The sequence below is a fragment of the Lissotriton vulgaris genome, chromosome 1_1, assembly GCF_964263255.1.
Source record: "Lissotriton vulgaris chromosome 1_1, aLisVul1.2, whole genome shotgun sequence".
Classification (NCBI taxonomy): Eukaryota; Metazoa; Chordata; class Amphibia; order Caudata; family Salamandridae; genus Lissotriton; species Lissotriton vulgaris.
In genome coordinates this window covers 92940700-92955535 of record NC_141685.1, presented here as the reverse complement: position 1 = coordinate 92955535, position 14836 = coordinate 92940700, and the positions used below count along the sequence as shown (strand labels likewise).

General features: G+C 44.3%; 1 long non-coding RNA gene across 1 annotated transcript in view; it reads left to right on the top strand.

Annotated features, from left to right (window-relative positions):
* LOC147737527 (uncharacterized) overlaps positions 1 to 14836 on the top strand; it is a 35379-nt gene that overhangs the window by 17361 nt on the left and 3182 nt on the right. The gene's annotated exons all lie outside the window — the stretch shown is intronic.

Genomic DNA, 14836 nt, shown 5'->3' with positions numbered 1-14836 from the left:
CCCAGTCTTGAGATGGTTGGCCAAAATAACAATCAGAGAGCTCTTCAAAATTGAACCTTGCTGCCACACGACCACCGGGACAGCCATACGCCGTGAGGGGAACGGCAGGTGGACAGGCGAGCAGGCGAGCCGTGAACGCCGTGAGGGCAACGGCTGCAGTTCCCATCGGGGGACTACACCTCCCAGCACCACCTGGGGGCCGGTGCACCTGACACGCCATTAGCGCGCCCGGAGGCGCTTCAAGAGCCTCGCACTCGGCGAGACCAGCGGGGAGCTCTTCAAAATTGAACCTTGCTGCCACACGACCACCGGGACAGCCATACGCCGTGAGGGGAACGGCAGGTGGACAGGCGAGCCGTGAACGCCGTGAGGGCAACGGCTGCAGTTCCCATCGGGGGACTACACCTCCCAGCACCACCCGGGGGCCGGCGCACCTGACACGCCATTTGCGCGCCCAGAGGCGCTTCAAGAGCCTCGCACTCCTCTCGCCCCGCGAGTCGCGCGCTGGACAAGCCCGGGACAAGGGCGGGACCGTCTGTGGCCGTCCGGGGACGACGAGGGACGGGACGGGCCCCCTCCCTTTGATCTGCACCACAAAAATGGGTAAGCGCAAACTGCAAACATCTGCAAATGGGGGCACAGTTAAAGCCAAAGTTGCACGTAAAGCTACTGCTTCGGCTAGTATTATGACATATCTTACCACTGCAGTACGTAAACTGAACCAAGAAATTGCTGATAAAGAACGTGAACTGGGCTTGGACCCGATAATTTTGGATAGCCAATTATCCCCCACAGTAAACAGACTTCCTATGCCCCTGGAACCTGTTATACTCATTGAAAATGTAATAGATATTGGGCAACAGGACATAGCGAATACCCCGAGACAGGAGGGTCAACAGAACAGTAAACAAGACATACATAACTGCACCCAGGAGACTGCACCCCACGCTACCAAGTGCACCAAACGGATACTCTATATGAGGAAAATAAATTTTATATGGTCAAGAATGTCCCCTATCGTGTACCCCAACGTCCAATGTATGTGCACAACATGCATGCATTTTCCCTCCATGGCCAGAATGAAGACGCATTTGCATTTGCGTCCAACGTTACATTTCAGTTACCAGGCCCTCCATGAAAGAAACGATTATTCTGCTTTTAGGCCTATGTTGCCAACGACTTTACATGGTGCACGTTAAAATATCGAGATGCACCCATTTTGTGGCTCCGCAGGGCCAGGACACGAATCCAGGCCTCAAGCCACCTGAAACACTCTGAAAGCTGCAGTTTAATTATTTATCCCTGAACTCTCACACATTTCCTGCTCAGCTGAGAGATGCCCAGCCAGGCCTGCCAAGACAGTGTTATGCCTACAGTTATCTGTTCTGCTCCACAGAAATACATTCCTGCCTAATGAAAAGGATAAACATATTCCGCCTGCAGATGATAGGGCCTAGCCTTCCTGTCTCCATTCAAGTGATTTACAGAACTCGCATCCATAGAAAGCCCACAGCCCACGTGTAATGCACGAAGAAATATAGGCACACACTAGCATTCAGTGATGTATAGCCTCTGTTCGAGTAACCTTTAAGTCAGATAATACTTCCCCGAATCCAGATATCAGATATTACTAGACGTACAGGTCATTCTGACATCCAAGACTTCTCTACTAGCACGAAAGTCAGCCCCTCCTGTTTCCCCCAGTTACACGTACATTACACGTCATGACCAGGTTACGCACACAAGTAGGGTAAAGGTTCCAGTTGCCCATCAAGACCCCCTCTATGTATACACCCACCTATGACACACCTGTGACTCATCAAGGGAACGCCCACATGTACGCCTTTTTACACGCCTATGTGTCTTTATCTCTCTTTCTCGCACTTGCTCCACCCTCTCTATGCAAGTCAATGTATATTTTAAGTATAAATGATATACTCTGTGAAGAAAACGTCAGAATTGGATTTGGTATTAGAATTGACGACCCTTCCTGATCCTTAGTGGTGATGGAACCCAATTCTCCCCTCACTGCAGTGACTGTAATAAAGTCCTTCTGAATCGGACACCACGGACTCTGCCTCTCATTATATGAGTTATCCTTAAAGTATAGAAATGATGTCTGGGTAATTATTTTTTTTATTTACCACATTAATTTGGCGCCCGAATAGGGACAAGTCCCCTTCCCCACTCGTCGGTGATGTAGGTGCAGCCCCCTACCCCTTCTAGCTGTGACGGACTTCAAGTGTACACGACCGCGGGATTTCCTGCTTACTCCCTCAGGCCCACGGAGGAGACGGAGACTGCGACCAGGCATCCACACGAGGCGGTGAGGAATGCGGACTATCCCGACCAGAGCCCAAGACGAGAGAGCAAGGTCCGAGGTATCCCGAAGCCCACCTGTTCCAAGGCGCAAGCGCAGCAGTAGACGTAGCAGTATCGAGTTTCCGAGGCCTTCAAGTTCAAGTTCAAGCCTTGCTTCCCGGTGAGTACCGTTATTGGGAACGCATAAAGACGGGTTCAATAATTTGAGTCCGGTAAAGACGGATCTGGGTACACAGATCCGGTAAAGACGTGTTCCCTAGTGGGATACGGTAAAGACGTGTCTCTTTATGAGACCGGTATGTTTGTACTGTTTTGCAGTGCATAAAGTAAACAGTTTTTCGAGATCATGTTCTTTCATTTACTAGTTAATATGTATCTGTCTTTAAATGTATTGAGTATCGTTGTGTGAATGATTGTTTTCAGTCTATTTTCGTGTATATTGTGTTTACATTAGAGTCAGTTCCAACATGCCATTGTTCTCGAAACTACGTCAGATAGGGACTAGAAAAGGAATACTCGAAGAGTCAGTTCCTGTTCCGCCTAGAGACACCCCTGGCCATTTTATGTATCAAAAGCATGGGCTAGATGCCATACTGTTCCTAGATTTATGGGTGGACTACACGAAGGGTCTAGACGAAAAGTATAGATGGCCAGGCTCAGGGACATGGGATGCAGAATGCATTATGAGAGTAGAGGAAGCACTATGGAAAAAGAAATCAAGACAGTCCCAGAAAGATGCTATTGAGTTATGGCGCAAAGAGGCGCATAGGAGATCAGAGAAAGAAATGCACAAAGCAGACAGAGCCAGACAAGCTGGCGAAAAAGCTAGAGAAAAAGAACTAAAGGAAGAGGGGGAACGGGTCAAGACAGAACAGATAGACCGAGAAAGAAATGCCCTCATCACGGGCATGTATCCCGCCCGCACTGAAGGACTAGTAACTCCTTCCGAAGTACCTAGTAATTTGCCGCCACCTCTGATACCGACCAAAGTACGTAGGCATAGACAGACAGAAGCTGAAGCTTTTATTTCTTCCTATCTAGCGGAGCCTGCTCCGGATAATGTAAATGTAGTAACGCCACCTCCTCTTCCCGTCAATAATCCCAACAATCCTTTTGCCCAGCCTTCGTCCGCATCACAGACTCAGCCTACACAATTGCCTCCCCTACCGATAGTAACGACTGTAAGGGACGACTCAGGACAAGAAGCAGTGGGAGGGGGGCTACCAGTGGCACCCCGAACACCGCCACCGACACGGTCATTGCTAGAGTTAGGACCACGAACGCCACCGACAGTCTCATCACCCCTTAGGACTGTAACAATATCGCAATGTATATACGATCCAGTACCAGGTGCTGGTCCAATGCTCGTGTACTCACTATGATTAAGACGAGCTGTAGAATGTCTGTTTCCGTTACCAGACATGAAGGACCACCTAGACAATATATACCGTTTTGTTCGAACGGGGGAGGGACCTGAGAGTATAGAAAATGCCATGAAACAAAGAAAGATTGAGGTTAAAAACACGATTTTACGTTTTTTGATTAATTGTCTGATCAGGGAACAAGACCAGCCAGGTAAAGGAGTAACTCGAGGTATGATAGACTGGAGTGACAACATATCTGCCGGTAAACATGACACAGTCGGAAAGACAGATTGCATGTATAGGAAAATACGAAAAGAGATTTTAAAGGTACACAAGACAGAGTCTGAAGAGAAAGAGGATTCAGCCTCAGAGGAGGATGACACAGAGAATATCGACAGAATAGCTTATGTAGGAAAAGCACGACCATTTGACTGGCCCATAGATTACCGTAAAAAGGGACCCCATATAAAAGAAAGGTTTTCTCTCGAAAATCTGTTCCAAGCTACTGAGAATGCACTGAAGAAACGAGTAGAGTGTGACAGACCGCACACCACACATAAACAAGAATTAGCGCGGTCAGCCGTTCAATGGGTATCGAACTCCAGTATATATAATGGTGACATAGTGGCTCAGACATTTTTGAGTCTCTCTCCGAATGAACAGCGTTTAGCTGGTATTTACATGGTTCAACATCTGATCACGTTGTATGAAAGTCAATATTCTGATCCAGGTCCCTTGTACAAGTTACTGGACGACATACTTTTAGACAGATGGGTAGGTCTAGGTACCGACTTAATTAATGTCATTCTGGACCAACGACATAAGTATGTGACTTTTCTGAGCACATGCATGATTCCTACCCCACACCACGACAGTAGGGGTATCCACGTAGACAGACAGAATCCCCTACGAGAAGTTCATCCAGTCAAAAACACTGACGGTGCATTACAGCGTGTATATGTTTACACACCCTTGACAAAAATGGAAATACTGGAAATGAAAAGAATTCTGCCCTGTCATGATAAAGATCCTGGGGGGTTCCACCATGAATTGAAAGACTTTCTCCGCATAGGAGATTACACGTACTCTGATATCATTAAGTTATTGAAAGTACTGTTGCCAGCAGGTATTTATGAAAAGCTTAAAGAAAAAGATTGGGAATTAGGAGAGAAAAAGATAAGTTGGGCACTATTGGAAACAGAGGATAAAGGACGGCTCCCTGGTACTGGTCTTGGGGATCAAGCTAAAGCATTACCTGAACTGTTAATACAGGTCCTGCCGAGATTATTGACTACTAAAAAGGAAGACTGGGATGCTATTTCAGCCTGTAAACAGAAACAAGACGAAGACACTAGTGATTTTTATTCCAGATTCGAGAAATGTTTTTCTATTAATAGTGGCCTTAAGCCAAGTAGTGAATCATATCCACATCTTTTTGTGAGCAAGTTAGTCGAGAATTCTTCAACCCAGATCAAGAATAGAGTACTGAAGGTTGAGAGTACTTGGCAAGCTAATAGTCCTTCCCAGATGTTACAAATGTTACAGTACCACCAGAATAGGATTAGAGAAGAACAGGAACATGAAAAGAAACGTTTGAAAGACACGAAAATGAAAGTGCTAGTTGCACAATCGGTACCAGCTAATGGAAATAGAAAAGGCATTCAAGGTACTCCACCTGTTAAAGGGACTTGTAATTATTGCAAGCAACCAGGTCACTATGTGAATGAATGTGCAGTTCTGAAACACAATATAGCTACAGGCAAGACAAAAGAAAGACCGCATCCTCCTAGACAAAATAGCACTCCACAGAACACTCAACAGACGGTAACCCTACCGCAACCGATTGCTGCCACGCAACAGGTCACGCAGCAAATGTACCAGTATGCACAGTCAGACTATCCAGATTTTCAGCAGTACTCATGAAACAGCCTAGAGAGGGAGGTCGGCTTGCCTCTTATTGAGGTTCCTGTAGATCAAGAAGGTCCCTATGTACATAGTCATGTATTGGGAAAAGACAGAACATTTCTGATTGACACAGGGGCAAGCAGAACTACCATCAGTCATGACGAGGTTCCAGGGGCACCCCTCTCAGGCTCACAGAATGTTTCCCTGGGTTTTTCAGGAAAGCCTATTGTTAACGAAGTGTCAAAGCCAGTTTCCCTAGATGTTGGTCCATTGTCTCGTACTACAGACTTGTTATTAACTAAGTCATGTCCTGAAAATTTGCTTGGTATTAAGACATTGAAAGAACTAGGAGCTGTTATTTGTTGTTCTCCAGAAGGAGTGAGATTGTTTTTACGTGATTTTAAAGGACATTATGTTATGAGAGATTTTGATCACAGACTCCAGAATGTACCACAGCATTTATGGGCACAAGGTCCGACAGATGTAGGCTGCATGCACATTACACCTTATCGTGTTACACTCAAGTCAGGAGTAGTTCTGCCACGTATCCGACAATACAAGTTACCACCTGATGCCGTAATTGCATTATTGAAAATTGTTGACGAACTCATTGCTCAAGGAGTGGTAGTAGAAACAGACTCGAATGTATGCAATTCACCTGTCATCCCCATTCTCAAACGTACAGATCCTAATGCACCACCAGTCTACCGACTAGTGATTGATCTTCGAGAGCTAAACAAGTGTATAGTACCGCAATACCCAGTGGTTCCAGACATTTCTTCATTACTGACTGCTATTGATTCCGAAGCGACGTTCTTTACTGTAATTGATCTCAAGAACGCCTTCTTTAGTGTACCGATACATCCAGACAGCCAGTACCTCTTCGGATTCAGTTTAAATGGACGAAGCTTTAAATTTACGAGGGCTCCTCAAGGTTTCACAGAAAGTCCTAGTATTTACAGCCAAGCATTGAAAAGACAACTAGACAGTATTCACATGCCTGTCAACACCGCTCTGCTCCAATACGTTGATGATATCTTGATTACAGCACGTACTGAACTAGACTGTGAACGTGCATCACTGACAGTCTTGTATTTTCTGGCAGACCAGGGACACAAGGTGTCCCCTTCAAAGTTACAATTCTGTGCCCAGCAAGTGGTTTACTTAGGACACTTGCTGTCCAAGAGGGGTAGACAGCTGACACAAGACCGTATTCAGTTAATTGCAAATCTTTCACAGCCCAGAATACAGAAGGAGGTACGGGCCTTCATTGGCCTCACTTCTTACTGTAGACAATGGATTCCTCAGTATGCATATCTAGCCAAACCACTCATACAGTTGACAACACAGGAGGCAGCATCTTCGACTGTCCTCCCTTGGACACAAGAACATACACTTGCATTTGAAGAACTGAAAAAAGCCTTATGTCAAGCACCAGTTTTAGCGACTCCTTGTTACAGCAAGCCTTTCACGCTTTTTGTCACTGACGAGACGGAACAGCATTGTCTGTCCTTACACAAGATCAAGCAGAAAAACACAAGCCGTGTGCTTATTTTTCTAGTACATTAGATCCAGTGGCCCAGGCTTTGCCTGCATGCCTGAAATCAGTTGCAGCAACAGCACTAGCTATCAGACAAAGCGATTCTATTGTGTTAGGCCATCCTCTGACAGTCCAGGTTCCACATGCAGTTGAAGTTCTCTTGAACCGAACACAGACACAGCATTTAACTGTAGCAAGACTGACAGGATATGAATTGACATTATTTCAGCCACACATAGAAATCAGACGATGCAATATTCTGAACCCTGCTACACTCTTGCCATCAAGTACAATAGACCCTGCACCACATGACTGTGTGGAAGTAATTGATACAGTAACGAAACCAAGACAAGACTTGACAGACATCGCATTGCCAGACCCCGACCTGACACTTTATGTAGATGCATGAGAACTAGCACAGGAGAGTTAGTGGCCGCATATGCCGTGACCACTGATACTGAAGTCATAGAGACACACAGAATAGAGACACTGTCAGCCCAAGCAGCAGAGCATATCGCTCTGACTCAAGCATGCATACGAGCCAAGAATTTGAAAGTGAACATTTACACAGACTCACAGTACGCATTTGGAGTCGTACACGACTTCGGTGTGTTGTGGCAGGAAAGAGGTTTCCTGACCTCTCATGGGGCCAAAATTCAGCATGGTCCCCTTATTCAAGCTCTGTTAGAAGCAATACATTTACCTTCAGTCATAGCTATCATGAAATGCAAAGCACATACGAAAGTTACTGACACCATTTCCCAGGGTAACGACCTGGCAGATCGAACAGCTAAATTGACAGCCCAGACTCCAACAGACACGACAAAGACAAAAGTACCATCACTGACGACTAGCATGACAGTCAGGGATCCCTCGCAAGATGTACTCGATATACAGACACATGCCATTCCAGACGAAATAAAGAAATGGACTGAACAAGGAGGGGTCCAGACTGATCAGGGTTGGATGACAAAAGGCAAAGCTACATGGTTTCTGCCAGATTCTATGGTTCAAGTTATCATAAACACAGCACATAGTCCTGCACACCTAGGAGAAAAAGCTATGCTAGACAGTTTACAGAATATCTGGTTCAACAAGCACTTACGTGCAGCAGCCAAACAGAAAGTACGCACCTGTATGATCTGTTGCCAGTTCATTCCAGGTAAAGGCATTCCGGTGGAACAAGGTGGATTCCATCCCCCTGACCACCCTTTTGAAGTCCTCCAGATGGATTATATCCAGATGGACAGATGTCGTGGACACAAATACGTTCTAGTAGATGTATGTGCACTTTCCAGATGGACAGAAGCATATCCAGTCCCAGATTACACTGCCGTGACAACTGCCAGGCAGTTGGTTCGAGAGTTTTTCCCACAATACGGATTGCCTCGTGTCGTGTACTCAGATAACGGTCAGCCATTCTCTTCTGAATTAATGAAACAAGTATCACTTCTGTTAGGGTACCAGTGGAAGTTCCATTGTGTACGACATCCCGAGGCAGCTGGCCTCGTCGAGAGACACAATCAGACACTGAAAACCAAGTTAGCAAAAGTCTGTGCAGACAAAGGCGTAGATTGGATGGTAGCCTTGCCAGTTGCCCTCTTCTATATGCGTATGGTAGCTCATTCCAGAACAGGTCTGTCCCCGTACGAGGTGGTTTTCGGCAGACCGCCTAATATGTGGGGAACACCAATGCCTAAACGAATAACTGATGTTGACAGTAATATGCTGACAGATTACCTGGCTTCCTTGATGTCTGCACTCCTATCTTGTCGTTCACAGGTTGCAGCCGCCTTCCCCGACAACACCCAAGTGAAAGAGCACTCCGTCATTCCTGGAGATATTGTTTTGATTCGGAACTTTGACCGTGCCAGCCCGCTCGAGCCCCGTTGGAAGACGCCCAAGCTGGTATTGCTCACCACGAGGACCGCGGTGAAGGTGGAGGGGAGGAAAGGCTGGCTCCATGCCCAGCACATCAAGAAAATTCATGGGAAACCAGAGACAGTGATTAAAAATAAGGACTGCCTTGATACCAGTGACTTAAAAACACCTTTGCTAGAACAAACTCCGCAACAGGAGTACAAATTAAAATTACGGTCCAGTAAGTCAGACAGTTTAATTGTTTAAGTCCCTCTCGGGTGAATCAGTTAGACAGGTTCCTGACATGTATGAGACCGTAGATCAGAATAGCAGTAGACAGAGAGGAAAGAGAGAGACGTACTGCAAATCTCTTCCCAGTCGATGTATAATAACTTTGATTATTATGTTCTTTTTAAGTATAACGATTATATGTATCAGTTTGACGCTACATGTTTTCTTTCCTCCTATTGCTTCACATATACATTCTTCTTTTAATAACACTGCAGAGCACACATTTAGTGATCTGCCACTTCACGAACTATCATATCGCCTAGCAATGCGTAACAACACTTTTATTCGAATGTTGCATCATTCTCATCAAGCCAGCAATGTAACGAATTGCTGGATATGTGGCCGACTCCCACCTTATCAGATAACGAAGGGGGTTCTGCCTCTCTATCCTTTCCCGTTTTCGCACAATGGTTCGTGCGGAGCATGGTTTGCTTTAATGACATCAATAGACAGAAAATCCCTAGTTTACCAGAATAAATGGGTATATGGAAACTTAATCAAGGTCATGAACGAAGTATGTTTCCCAGACTCAGATGGTTTTCCCCAGAGAAAAGGAACAGATCTAGAAAACGAAGTATACAAACAAGGAAATGCTTCACTTAACTTCAAGATTTTAAATGCCCAGTCTGAGAATAGTACAGGTCATCCGTTCATAACAGTCTTACCCGTAAAAGGTGAATTATGTGTCAGAAAACAAGGATCAGTACATTTAGGACACAGTGATTGTAATACTGTAGTCGAGTTCCATGATCAAGGAAAGTCCATTTTCGAAGCTTCACGCCATTCCTATTTCGTTTGCGGACAGACAGCCTATGTACATCTGCCTTTGGATTGGGATGGGACATGTTATATTTCATTCCTATTGCCACCAGTATTTCTAGCTCCATCCCATTATCATCGAGATTCCCGACTAGTACACGTTAGAAACAAAAGAGAGACTGATTCCCCAGTGATTGATCAGACTGAGACAGCCTGGGAGCAATATACAGATTTCAATAGAGGATTCCTTTTCTTCATAGGTCCCATCCAAAACAGTAAATTAATATGCAGGTTAACAAGAACCCTTGAAGCAGTAATAAACGAGACTGCATCTGCTCTGGCTAACTTAACGGAAGAACAGTCCGCTATGAGACTTGTTGTTCTTCAGAACCGCCTTATTCTTGACGTCATTCTGGCAGATAGGGGCGGAGCTTGTAGAGTGATCGGCTCCAGTTGTTGCGTGTTTATTCCTAATAACGCGCCACCCATATATGCAGCTATAACAAGACTCCACAAGATAGCTCACGAGATACATCAGAATCCAGGCACATGGACTTGGTCCGGTTGGCTCTGGAGTATAATATCAGCATGGGGATGGAAAGTATTGTCCTTCCTAGGAATAGCATTTCTTGTTCTATTCAGTTTCTGTCTTTGTTTACAATGTGGGCCAGCGATTTACGGCTTGTGCGCCACAGCTTGTATTCCCCATCCACGAATCCAGAAAAGAAAAGAAGAGCAACTGATGCAGTCTGACCATATACAAGGTCTTATGCAAATAGATGTAACCTGAAGGGAACGTAGGGGACAAGGAGGGAATGAGGAAAATAAATTTTATATGGTCAAGAATGTCCCCTATTGTGTACCCCAACGTCCAATGTATGTGCACAACATGCATGCATTTTCCCTCCATGGCCAGAATGAAGACGCATTTGCATTTGCGTCCAACGTTAACATGTCAGTTACCAGGCCCTCCATGAAAGAAACGATTATTCTGCTTTTAGGCCTATGTTGCCAACGACTTTACATGGTGCACGTTAAAATATCGAGATGTACCCATTTTGTGGCTCCGCAGGGCCAGGACACAAATCCAGGCCTCAAGCCACCTGAAACACTCTGAAAGCTGAAGTTTAATTATTTATCCCTGAACTCTCACACATTTCCTGCTCAGCTGAGAGATGCCCAGCCAGGCCTGCCAAGACAGTGTTATGCCTACAGTTATCTGTTCTGCTCCACAGAAATACATTCCTGCCTAATGAAAAGGATAAACATATTCCGCCTGCAGATGATAGGGCCTAGCCTTCCTGTCTCCATTCAAGTGATTTACAGAACTCGCATCCATAGAAAGCCCACAGCCCATGTGTAATGCACGAAGAAATATAGGCACACACTAGCATTCAGTGATGTATAGCCTCTGTTCGAGTAACCTTTAAGTCAGATAATACTTCCCCGAATCCAGATATCAGATATTACTAGACGTACAGGTCGTTCTGATATCCAAGACTTCTCTACTAGCACGAAAGTCAGCCCCTCCTGTTTCCCCCAGTTACACGTACATTACACGTCATGACCAGGTTACGCACACAAGTAGGGTAAAGGTTCCAGTTGCCCATCAAGACCCCCTCTATGTATACACCCACCTATGACACACCTGTGACTCATCAAGGGAACGCCCACATGTACGCCTTTTTACACGCCTATGTGTCTTTATCTCTCTTTCTCGCACTTGCTCCACCCTCTCTATGCAAGTCAATGCATATTTTAAGTATAAATGATATACTCTGTGAATAAAACGTCAGAATTGGATTTGGTATTAGAATTGACGACCCTTCCTGATCCTTAGTGGCGATGGAACCCGATTCTTCCCTCACTGCAGTGACTGTAATAAAGTCCTTCTGAATCGGACACCACGGACTCTGCCTCTCATTATATGAGTTATCCTTAATGTTTAGAAATTATGTCCGGGTAATTATTTTTATTTACCACATATAAATCAAAAGCACAAGGCACACATTTTCGCAAAAAACTTCGTAATCCTTTGAGTGACTTTGAATCCTCAATCAAGGACATGGTGGAAAAAGTGCTTATGGATAAGCTTGAAGTGGTACTTATACAAATTTCCACTGACATAATAGATACACTTAAGGAATGCGTAGCTGAAATACTGGGAAAATGCGAAAGGATTAATGATTTTATAACGTTAAATGAGAAAGAATCCGGGGTACCTGCAACAAAAACAACATTACGGTCATTTACTAATGAACATAAGCAACCCCAATCCCCTATGGAGCTGGGGAATATTGCACCATCAGGCCCTTCAATCCCAACTATAACGCCACAAGATCCAAAGGGTTGTGCAAATAGGCAAAAGGATAATAGTATAACATCTAGGGCACAGTTGATAAGCAAAACCTGTCTTCCTCAGGTTAAGTCTATGGCACCCCTATTAGATGAGCCTAACTCATCAGGGTCTAGGAGACAGCGTTCTAGACCACCAGTTCACCTTCCTCCGGAAGCTACACCCTTTGTTGCTGTTTTGGTGAATGTACCTGTATTTAAACCGGGTGAATTTGAGTCAAATGGTACACAGTTGGATAATATCAAGACTTGGTGTGACGCAAATTGTACAGGCCCAAATAATATTTCAGAGTGCATTCAGACGGGCAGACGGGTTCACTGGGTGGGGTTCACAGACAAGAAATTTGCTGGTGATTGTATGATTGTTAACTTTAATAGACCCCATGAGGCTTTGCGGTTATTCTGGGATGCTACTGAGGTTAAAGAAGACAGGATCAGAGCGGTACCCTTAGGTTTTTTCTACCCACGACCTGTACCACATAAGTTGCCACCAGGTAGGGTTACTCGCTATGCTACCCCCAGTCATACCCCCTGCCCTAGCGCCTGGGCCACGCAAATAACAGGCATGCTACCAAAAACCTCTGACAATCATGGAAGCAAAATGAGGAGTAGTCTGGTGTTAACTAATAGGTTCTCTGCCCTATCTAATCGAGAGGAAAACGATTGACTGACTCCCTGTGGTAGCACCCCTAACCAGTTACAACCCACTTTGCCTACTAGTGATGAAAAGGTTAATATAGTGAAAATGATGAGCTGGAACATCGCAGGCCTACGCTTTAAAAGGGGTGATACAAGATGGCTGGATTTGTTAAAAAAAATACGATGTGGTGGCCCTACAGGAAACGTGGGATAGGGATTGTGATTTTTGGTTAGATGGATATACATCTTACTTTATAGCCGCCCAGACATCGAGCTCAGATCGAAATAAAGGAGGGTTCCTGTTTTTAATATCAGTTAATATTAGGGGTACTGTAAAAGTATTAAACACACCATCCCAAAACTATTTAGTTTTGGAAGTTACAATGCCTAATAATTTTAAATGTGTTTATATTAACTTTTATAACGCTATACAAAGTACAGCTGTAAATGAAAACATTAACTCTTTGACAGAGTTTATGTGTAAATATAAAGAGGGTCAAACCACTTTTGTACATTTTACCATGATGGGGGATTTTAACATGCATTTGTGTCAACAGAATTGCCAGTTAAGAGATACTGTAAATATTGATATGCTGCCACTTTCACACTTTGAACATTCTGCAAAGGGGTCTGCCCTAGAAGAACTTCTTCTGGAGAATGACTTATCTGAACCAGAGTTCTTCAATATTAATGAGAGGGTCCCAACTTATAGTGCTAGGGACAGCAACACTATTATTGATTATATTTTTATCTCTCCGGGTGTGTTACATAATGTTATCTTTTATAATGCTATTCACACTACATTCAGTGATCATAATCCTGTTGTGTTAGAAGTAGATAACAACAACTTGTTTTTATTCAATAAGGAAACTAAAACAGAAAAATTTACAGACTTAATTGCTAGGAACCAGGGGAGACGGGTTAAATGGAACAAAATCATCCCAGAGGATTTCCTTTATTCCCTAAACCTAAAAGTGGGTAAAGAAATTAACATCTGTAGGGAACCACTTAAATTTGAGGGGAATATCATTTTGTCATTCGAAACCATCTGCCGCCAAGTGGCGGATGATTTAAAATGTAAATCGAAAAACAGGGTGGAAAAAGTAAAGAGGTGGTTTGATAATGAATGCTCCAAATCCCATAGAGAATTACATAATGCTCTGAAAAAGATACTCCGAGATAGACTAGAGGTGGCCAGGCTTAGGAAAAAGTATAATCTGAATATTCTAAGGAAAAAAAACGAAATAAAAAGGCAGGCTTGGGATGACTTGCATGAGAAGGCTACTCTGAGGGATAGCGCTAAATTCTGGACCATTGTTAACACCCCCTTATTTAATGGGAAAGAAAATGCGCCTCTAGAGGTAAATATCCCCGAACAGGACTGGTTGGATCAATTTCAAAAAATTTATGGCAGTAATCCTGACTTAAGCCCCATAGATCCAATAGTGATTGATACGCAGGATATTCGACCTAGATTTTCTATAAAGGAGGTACAGAAGGCAATTGAGGACACTGCGGGCCAGAAGGCCCCTGGCCCAGATGGCGTACCAGCAGACATGTTTAAAGCAAATTCGGGCATGTGGTCAGTGGTCCTCACTAATGTCTTTAATGTAGTTAGTATAGATAAGACAAGAGCCCCAACAACCTGGTTACAATCTATTATAATCCCAATATTTAAGAAGGGTCAAAGGGGGGACCCAAGATGCTATAGGCCCATATCTTTGTTAGATTCTTCTTTTAAAATCCAAGGTAAGGTTATCCTAGAAAGAATCTCAGCCTGGGCCACTAATAAAGATATTCT